The following is an 8,579-nucleotide window of genomic DNA, read 5'->3' as shown; positions in this document are numbered from 1 at the left end:
TATGCATAGAATTTATGAAAATACTTCACCATTTTTTGTAAGGGACTCAAACATTCACAGATTTTGGTACCTAAGTGGGATTCTGAAACCAAGACTCCATGGATACAGAGGAATAAGTGCACTGTGAAAATAGTTCTATTATTTCTCAGGGATTCCCAGATGGCTTGAAGAATTTTTTTCTCAGTCAGATTTGAAGCTGGACTGGGTCTCATATGATCCAATACCTGGATCAGTGCTATGCTAATAAATAGGGTTTCTAAGAAAAGTGGTTGCAGGGTTTGCTGGTTTCTGTGTTTTAGACACTCTCATTATAATAGATTTCAGCATTACTTCAAAACTGAGTCAAAAAATTCAGTATTTAATAATTTGCTCTGCAACCAGAGTGAGAAGACTTCAACATACCACAACTAAAGCCCTTGCTCTTAACCATTACTCTCCACTGCCTCTTAAAGAGAGATGAATCATAGTCCTCACCTTCAGGATCTTCTGTCTCTCAAGTAATAGATAATATATATTTTCTAAAATTGAAAAAGTTACATCTGTACATTCAGTGCCATTTTGGGGGGATGGTTCAAAAAATCAGGAAAAAAGAGTCACATTAAGGCATGCAATGAGGTGGATGTAGCCATGGACACACACATCATTATTAGATTCATAAGGCAGCTTGTTCTCTAGACAGGTGGGTACAGTCACATGGATACACCCATAGTTATTACATCCCAAGGCAATCTTTACCTATGTTTACTTACATCAAAGACCCTGCTCTGATTCAGTCTGTAAGTCTTCTTTCTTCTTGGTTTATAGTCAAACCTGATTATTGATGAGTTTGGCTTATCTTCTTGGTCCTAGTTTTATCTCATTTATCCATATTGAGGTGTTGAATTACTATTTTAATCCCAATTCCTTAGATGGTGACTTGAATATTGCATCTGTGTAGCAAGTTTGGGAGGAATGTTTCTCAATAATGAGATCTCATCCTGTCTTAAAATATTTATAGTTGTATAGAATTTTTCAAAAGTAGGAGTAGAATAATACTAGAAAAAATGTAAACCCTTGAATACAAATTAGGTGGACACCTGAAATCTTGGAAAGGTAGATGGCACATAATAGGTATGTGAGAAAAGTGGTGTTCAGAAAGAAGTAATGTCTTTATCTTTTTGTGCTGTTATAACAAATGCCTAAGGCTCGGCAATTTGTAAATAACAGAAATGTATTTTTTACAGATGTGGAGGCTGTCCAAGGCACCAGTATTCAATGTCTGGCGGGGACCTTCTTGCTGTAGGCTACTGTGGATGAAAAGGTCAATGTTCTATCCTTACATGGCAGAAGGCAGGAGGACAAATACAGCCCAGCTAATCTCCTCCAGCCTTTTGATAAGACAGCTATTCCTACTCCTGTGAACTCCACCCTCCTGACTTAATCACTTCCTTAAGGTCTCATCTCTTATTATAAGAGATGGGTTCTAAAATGAATTTTAGAGGTTTGTACATAGATAGAAATATAGCATGTAGGTAAACAGGAATTCAGTAACAGACCAAATGTCCACTGCAGAAAGAAGAATTCAGGGGCAAGAGAACCAATTTCATAAGAATTCAATAGGTCTAGAATCAGGGTCCTGCTTTTAGTTGTGTTTTTTTCTTGACAGTTTCTCCTCCAGAGTTAGTGAACTTTTTATCAAGATTGGGCTCTCTTCATACTCCTCTGGTATCCTTCCAAGAAAAAAGAAATATCATCCAAGTTTTAAGCTCCTTTTTGAAACATGCACATTTTAACCTGTTGGCTGTCACTCGTTACCTATGGATTGCATGTTGACTGTGTAGAACGAAGGATGGCATGGTCCCTACATCAGTGGATTCCTCTTTAATGAAAAGGGACACCCATGGCTGCAGTAAAAACCTACAATTATAAACATAGAAACATCAACTGGAAGGATAAGTGAGAGTTTGTCACATTCACGTAGGGAAGTGATAGGTGAATTTGTTGAACTCTTCCACAGGAGATGTTTTATGATTTGTAATTTAAAGAAAAGAACAATGACACAAAATGCTGTGCAGCAGGAGGCAGTGGGGGCAACTGGGGCAGCCCCAGACGATTGTGTTGATAAGAAGGGGCTGCCTTTGTTGTCTGTGACCATGAATCTTTAAGACTTTAATGAAGAAGTTAGGTAATGTGAAGGTGGCAAGTCCTGATGGCTGCACTAATTAACAAAATGAAAACTTTGCAACATCTTGTAAATGAGATCACACTGGCTAATGTAAAGAATTTCGACATTCAATTTGGACATTATTAACCATGACCACTAAATAGGACTCATGATTCTCAAACATCTACTTATTGCATGTAATTATCTACTACTGGGCTCTATATTCTTATTTAATTAATAATATAACATCTTTAAAAAGACTGGAGAGTTGTATTTCTATTTGACTTGGCAAGTTATATACTTCACAAGTTATATGCAAAGGTGAATTTAAGCAGACATTTAAGGAAGAAGTTTATAGTTCTTGAAAATGGGTGGGAAGGAGTCCAGTGCTCCTGAAAGTTTTTTTCTTTGTACATCTTTATCTTCTAAATCTATGCTACTTATTTATGGTCAGTATGAAGAATCTCTTAAACATTTTTGAGAAAATAATTTTTATTGTACCTTTGTTTTTAAAATGAAGAGTTTTCATGATTTCTCCAATTATGCACACACATATACACACACATATACAGATATGTGTATTTTCCAATAGTTTCTGCATTTTATGTATAGCCAAGCCATAGCACATGACTATTCTGCAAAGGGAAAAGGCCTTAAATTCCAAGAATGCTTTTATAAAACAGATTTTAAAAAAACACACTTCAACTTGTCATGTTACATTCCTACAATTACAGTGTATATACATTGAATCAGTTTTTCTATGGAGGTGTTCTTTGCCTTACATAAACACTGCATAAATCCATTCAACAGAAGTTAGTTCCTACAGGGAAAATACAAAACAATTTAGAACAAAGTAATTCAAAATTATGGACACTAATAGAGCAAAGCAGGAGAGAATATATTTTTTCTTTTTCAAAAAAATTTACCACTGAGTTTACTGAGACTGGGTGAAATAAAACTATGCAGTGAGAATAAAATAACCTGAACTTCATGTCAAACTATTAATAAGTAGAAAATTCCCATTAGATCTCAAGCAAAAGTGCCTAGTAGTACCGTAGGCAATCATGAGTGTTCAGAATAAAACATGGGTGGATCCAAAGGGGGAAACAGCAGATGGAGAGAGAAACTTTATCTGTCATAGATCCTGCTGGAGTGAGTGATGTGAATGAAACTGCATTGTGAACTATTTACAAAATTCTTGGTTTCCTCATGCAAGTTTTGGATTTTTGCACTCTCTTTTGTGGTCGAAAATTTTGTTTTCTTTTTCTTATTACAACTCACATCAACTTCCCCATCTTTGTGAAAACCGCATTGAGATTCAATTCAGAGATGATTTATTTTCTTAGACCAAAAAATAACTTTCAACTTAATCCAACTGGCTCACTGGCCCCTAAAGCATTCTGTTTCCTCCAAAGAGGTCCATGAAAAATGGCTCTTGTGGGGCTAATCTTCCCACTTCTTCATATCACTTCCCTTTCCATATTCCTCAGTAGTTTTCAAAAAACAAATTTGATTCTTTTCTTTGATCCCAAGAGGGCACTAGTTACACATGGTCTTGGCTAGTTGCCCTTTCTGCACTTGTCACTCCAGCCAGGTTTATTGGGCCTGGAGTAACAATCCTGCCTCGATTGCTCGTGACCTTGCTGAACACTAACGACTATTTCCACAGCTGGTTAATGTTTACTGAGTGCTCTTCCTGAACTAGTTCACACATTTTTACCATAACTCTCTGAGGAATGCTGCATTTTCATCCTTGTTTTAGGAATCGTGGAAAGATGCTCAGAGAAGTAAAATAACTTGCTCCAGGCAACAGTTTGTAAAAGATGGAACCAGATTCCACAGTGACTTGACTGATTAAAGAGACTATTCTTAACCACCACAGTAAAATGTTTTTTCTGTAATAGTAGAGAGATGATAATAGTGGCCGTTATAACACAAAAATATAATTTTTATTCATGAAGCACAAAACCATTTACCTGCATTGCTCCATATAGGTCTTCCTTAATTATCTAGGAAAGTGCTTTATCACCGTTTTATAGATAAATAATAGGACACCCTCAAAGGGATACTGTGACATCTGTACTTTCTAATGACAAATTCAGGAAGAATGACATCGTATCTTTGAAATTTATGGTAGATAGCTTGAGTATGCTGGACCTGCTCTCACAGTGACCTGAACTTCCCTGTGGGTCTGTTCAGCGTGAGGCAGGAGTGGGAGAACCGTGCTGTCCTTGTGTTGGCGTCTTCACACTACTCCTGCCTTACCAGGAGAGTTTTCCCTGAGTTAATTGAGACGTTTAGTTACTCTGACTCTGTCCCACATAGCAGGCTCTTCTGGGGTTAGCTAAATTGAAAGCCGAGGCTGTTTTTTTCTTTTTCTTTTTTTCCTTTTCTGTTAGGAGAAAAGGCAGAAAGGTCAGGAGAATGGACTGTATTTAAATTTGACTACTTTCTTGGCAAGGAAGCTTTGAGAACTTCCCCCTTTTTTTCTCTCTCTTTTTCTGGACTTACTTCTGCAATTCTTCTAAGAAGAATGCATCTATGCCTATTGATTATTTCCAGCTGATTCCACAGTCCTGGGGACCCTTCCAGGTCTTGGAGTTGTGGGTCCATCTGTTTATGTAAGTGATCATAAGACTTAGGAGACCTCAATCAAGCTCTTGTTCTTGGGGAGCATTGGAGCACAGGGATTATTTATGCTTCCATTACTCTAATAAACTTTGGGAAAACAGGAAGATCGCAATATGATTACACATTTCTGGTTCCATCTCCAAACAGTGAGTGTAGCTCTTGTTCTTTGGAGTTTCCATGAGAATTTCAAACTCCCAACTATAGGAGACATTAAGCTCCCCGTTATTCTCTAGAGATTCTGCTCACAGCTCTCCATTCTCTTCACAGTATCTTTCTATCACAGTGAGTAAATCCACAGAGACAGAATGTAGACTAGTGGTTCTCTATGCCTTGGGGGCTTGACGGGAGTGGGAGGTGGTTACTAATGGACACAAGGTTTCTGATACTAGTGAAAATACTCCAAAATTGACCATGGTGATGATTGTACAACTCTTTATGAGTATTCCAAAAATCGACTTGTGTACTTCAAATGATAAACTGTACTCAATTGGGTTGTTTTATTCATATATATATATATATAAAATGGGGCTGTTTACATATATATACATATATATGTATATATGTATATATAATTCATGATATATTAGATATATAATTTATATGTTATTTATATATGATGTTAATAAATACGTACATACATATTTATATACCTATACATTTAAAAACTAACGAAGATTAGATCTCATATTCACAGATTTCTACACCTGAGTTTAATTTTCATTTGAACTCTGGATTGCCCACTCTCTGTTGCATATGTCCATATGTGTGTCTCAGTAGAAACTCTAATTAAATTGCTCCAGCAAACCTCAGGAAATATTCTTTGATAGATATTGTCACCATTTCAGTCACTAAGGCTTTGAAGATTTTGGAAACAAATTTGACTTCATCTTTAAAACTTCCAAATGAAATCAATCAACCATTCACGTGATATTGTTTTGGAAATCTCTTTGGTGATAAGTGGACAGTGTTGGAAGTTTCAAGCTGACTAGGAAATTCATAGTGGTAGTAATTTGTATCAGAGGCACCTACTGGGATTATTTACATCTCACTCAAGGTTTGTCTCTCCTTACTCTCTGAAGTGGATAGAATAATGTCTATACCCTACTATATGTGATTCAAAGCCTTCACATTTATGTGGTCATTGGTGTATGGTATCTGAATTATATCTCAATGGGGTTGGGGTTGTTTATATCTATATCTATATCTACACATACACTCACACACACACATACATATACATACATACATATGTAGATACATATTTATATATAATTCATTCTATAGTATACATAATATATATTATATATTGTATTATATACAATGCCAGATGGGCCATGGGGTGCCACAGCATGTGGTTAGACTGTCTTCTAGGCCTTTCTGTGAGGCTGCTTTTGGATATGATTGATATTTTAATAGCTCCACTGGGTAAGCTGAATGCTCACCATAGTGGGTGGTCTTTGTCTAATCAGAAAGAACTGAGTTGAACAAAATTGTCCCCAGTAAGAGAAATCATCTTGTCTGCCATCCTTCAGACTGCTACATCAGCTTTTCCTGCCTTCAGCCTCAAGCCGAAACATGGACTTTCCTAGGTCTTGAGCCTGATGCTTTCAGTCTGGAACTGCAGCATCTGCTTTCTGCATTCTCAGGTCTCTGAACTCAGACTAAAACTGGAACTACTTGCTATTGAAATGTGGGGTTTTCTCATTTTTTTAAAATATTAATTTATTGGATAAATGGTTTAGAGATATTTTCTCCCATTCTGTGAGTTGCCTTTTTCTTGTTGATGGTAGACCTCTTTTGGGTCTCCACTATGCCAATGTATGCTGCAGATCTGGAGACTTGGTGACCTCCATAATGGCATGACCAAATTCCTTATAATAAATTAAAAAATAAAAGAAAGAAATATCCTGCTGTTTCTGTTTCTCTGGATGCTCTTGAGTGGTACAGATTTTGATACTAAGAGTTGTTCCAGAAGAATGGATTTTTTGTTTGTTTATTAAGTAGTTGTTTGTATAGGGAGTAAATACTGATTTAGTGGCTCTTTTGAGGACGGTTCTGGGTTCTGAGTAGGTGGCCAGGTTTAGAGGTAGTGGCTTATAGACCTTAAATCCCCCCCCAATGATTTATTGAGATATAATTGGCAAATTTAAACTGTATATAGTGAAATTGTACAATGGGATGTTTTGATATACACGTACATTGTGAAATTATTACCACAACAAAGCTAATTTACATATCCATCACCTCATATAGTTTACTTTTATTTTTATTGCTGTGAGAACACTTAAGATCTAATCTCTGAGCAAATTTTACGCGTACATGTCATTAACTATTGTCACCTGCTGCATTTTAGGTCTCCAGAAATTATTCATCTTAAAACTGCAAGTCTGTAGCCTTTGAATAACATCTCTACGTCTTCTTTACTCCTATGATTCTTAATAATCACCCTTCTAGTCTGTTTCTGAGTTCAACATTTTTAGCTTCCACATATAGGTGAGAAAATGCTGTATTTGTTTTTCTGTGTCAGGTTTTAGTGTTCTCCAGATTCATCTATCTAGTTGCAAATGGAAGAGTGTTCTTTTTAACAACTAAGTAACATTGCATTGTATATATTATATACTGGCTTACTTAACCCATTCATCTGCTAATGGGCACAAGTTGTTTCCATATGTTAGCTAATGTGAATAATACTGAAGTGAACATGGGAATGTACATATCTCTTTAACATACTGATTTTATTTCTTTTGGTATATGACTGCTAGGTCATATATCTTAATCTTTTGAGGAAACTTTAGGGACTTTACCATAATAGCTGTATCAGCTTACATTACTCTCCAACATCTATAAATCTTCTCTTTTCTCCACAAACTTACCAACTTTATCTTTTAACTTTTTGATTTTAGCCATTTAACAGTTATAGGGTGATATCTCATGGTGACTTTTACTTGAATTTCTCTCATTAGTGACATTGGGCAGCTTTTCTTATACTTGTAGACATTGTCCATCTGTTTTGTAAAAAAATGTTTTTCAAGTACTTTGCCCATTTTTCAAAATAATCAGGTTATTTTGTTTACTTGCTGTTGAAATGTAGGGTTTTCTCAGTTTTTATATTAATTTATTGGATAAATGGTTTAAAAATATTTTCTCCCATTCTGTGAGTTGCCTTTTTGCTTGTTATTTTCTCTCCTTTGTATAAACTTGTTGGTTTGATACAGTCCTATCTTTTTAATCTTGCTTTTTCTACTTGTCTTCTTGGTGTTATACCCCCAAACTTATTGCTAGTAACTAAATAATGGAGATTTTTCTGTATATTTTCTACTAGGAATTTTATAGTTTGAGGTTTTACATTTAAAATTTTAATTAATTTTGAGTTGATTTTTGCATATGGTGTAAGTTAAGGGTCCAGATTTCTTTTTTGCATATGGTTATCCAGTTTGGTCAACACAATCTATTGAAGAGACTCTCCTTTCTCCATTATATTTTCTTGTCACCTTTGTTAAAAATCAGTTGATTGTATATACATGGGTTTATTTCTAGGCTTGGTATTCTATTCCATTGGTTTACATATCTGCTTTAATTTCAGTACCATAATGTTTTGTTTGCTACAGCTTTGTAATGTAATTTGGAATCAGGAAGTATGATGAAATGATGAATCTAGCTTTCTTCTTTCTTAGGATTGTGGTAGCTATTTGGGATCTTTTGTGGTTCCATACTATTTTAAAATATTTTTTCTATTTCTGTGAAGAATGGCATTGGAATTTTGATCTGGATTACATTGAATCTGTAGATCACTTTAGGTTGTGTA

The sequence above is a fragment of the Sciurus vulgaris genome (genome assembly GCF_902686455.1).
Source record: "Sciurus vulgaris genome assembly, chromosome: 10".
NCBI classification, from domain to species: domain Eukaryota; kingdom Metazoa; phylum Chordata; class Mammalia; order Rodentia; family Sciuridae; genus Sciurus; species Sciurus vulgaris.
The sequence above is the reverse complement of the archived record's forward strand: the minus strand, read 5'-3'. Positions refer to the sequence as shown.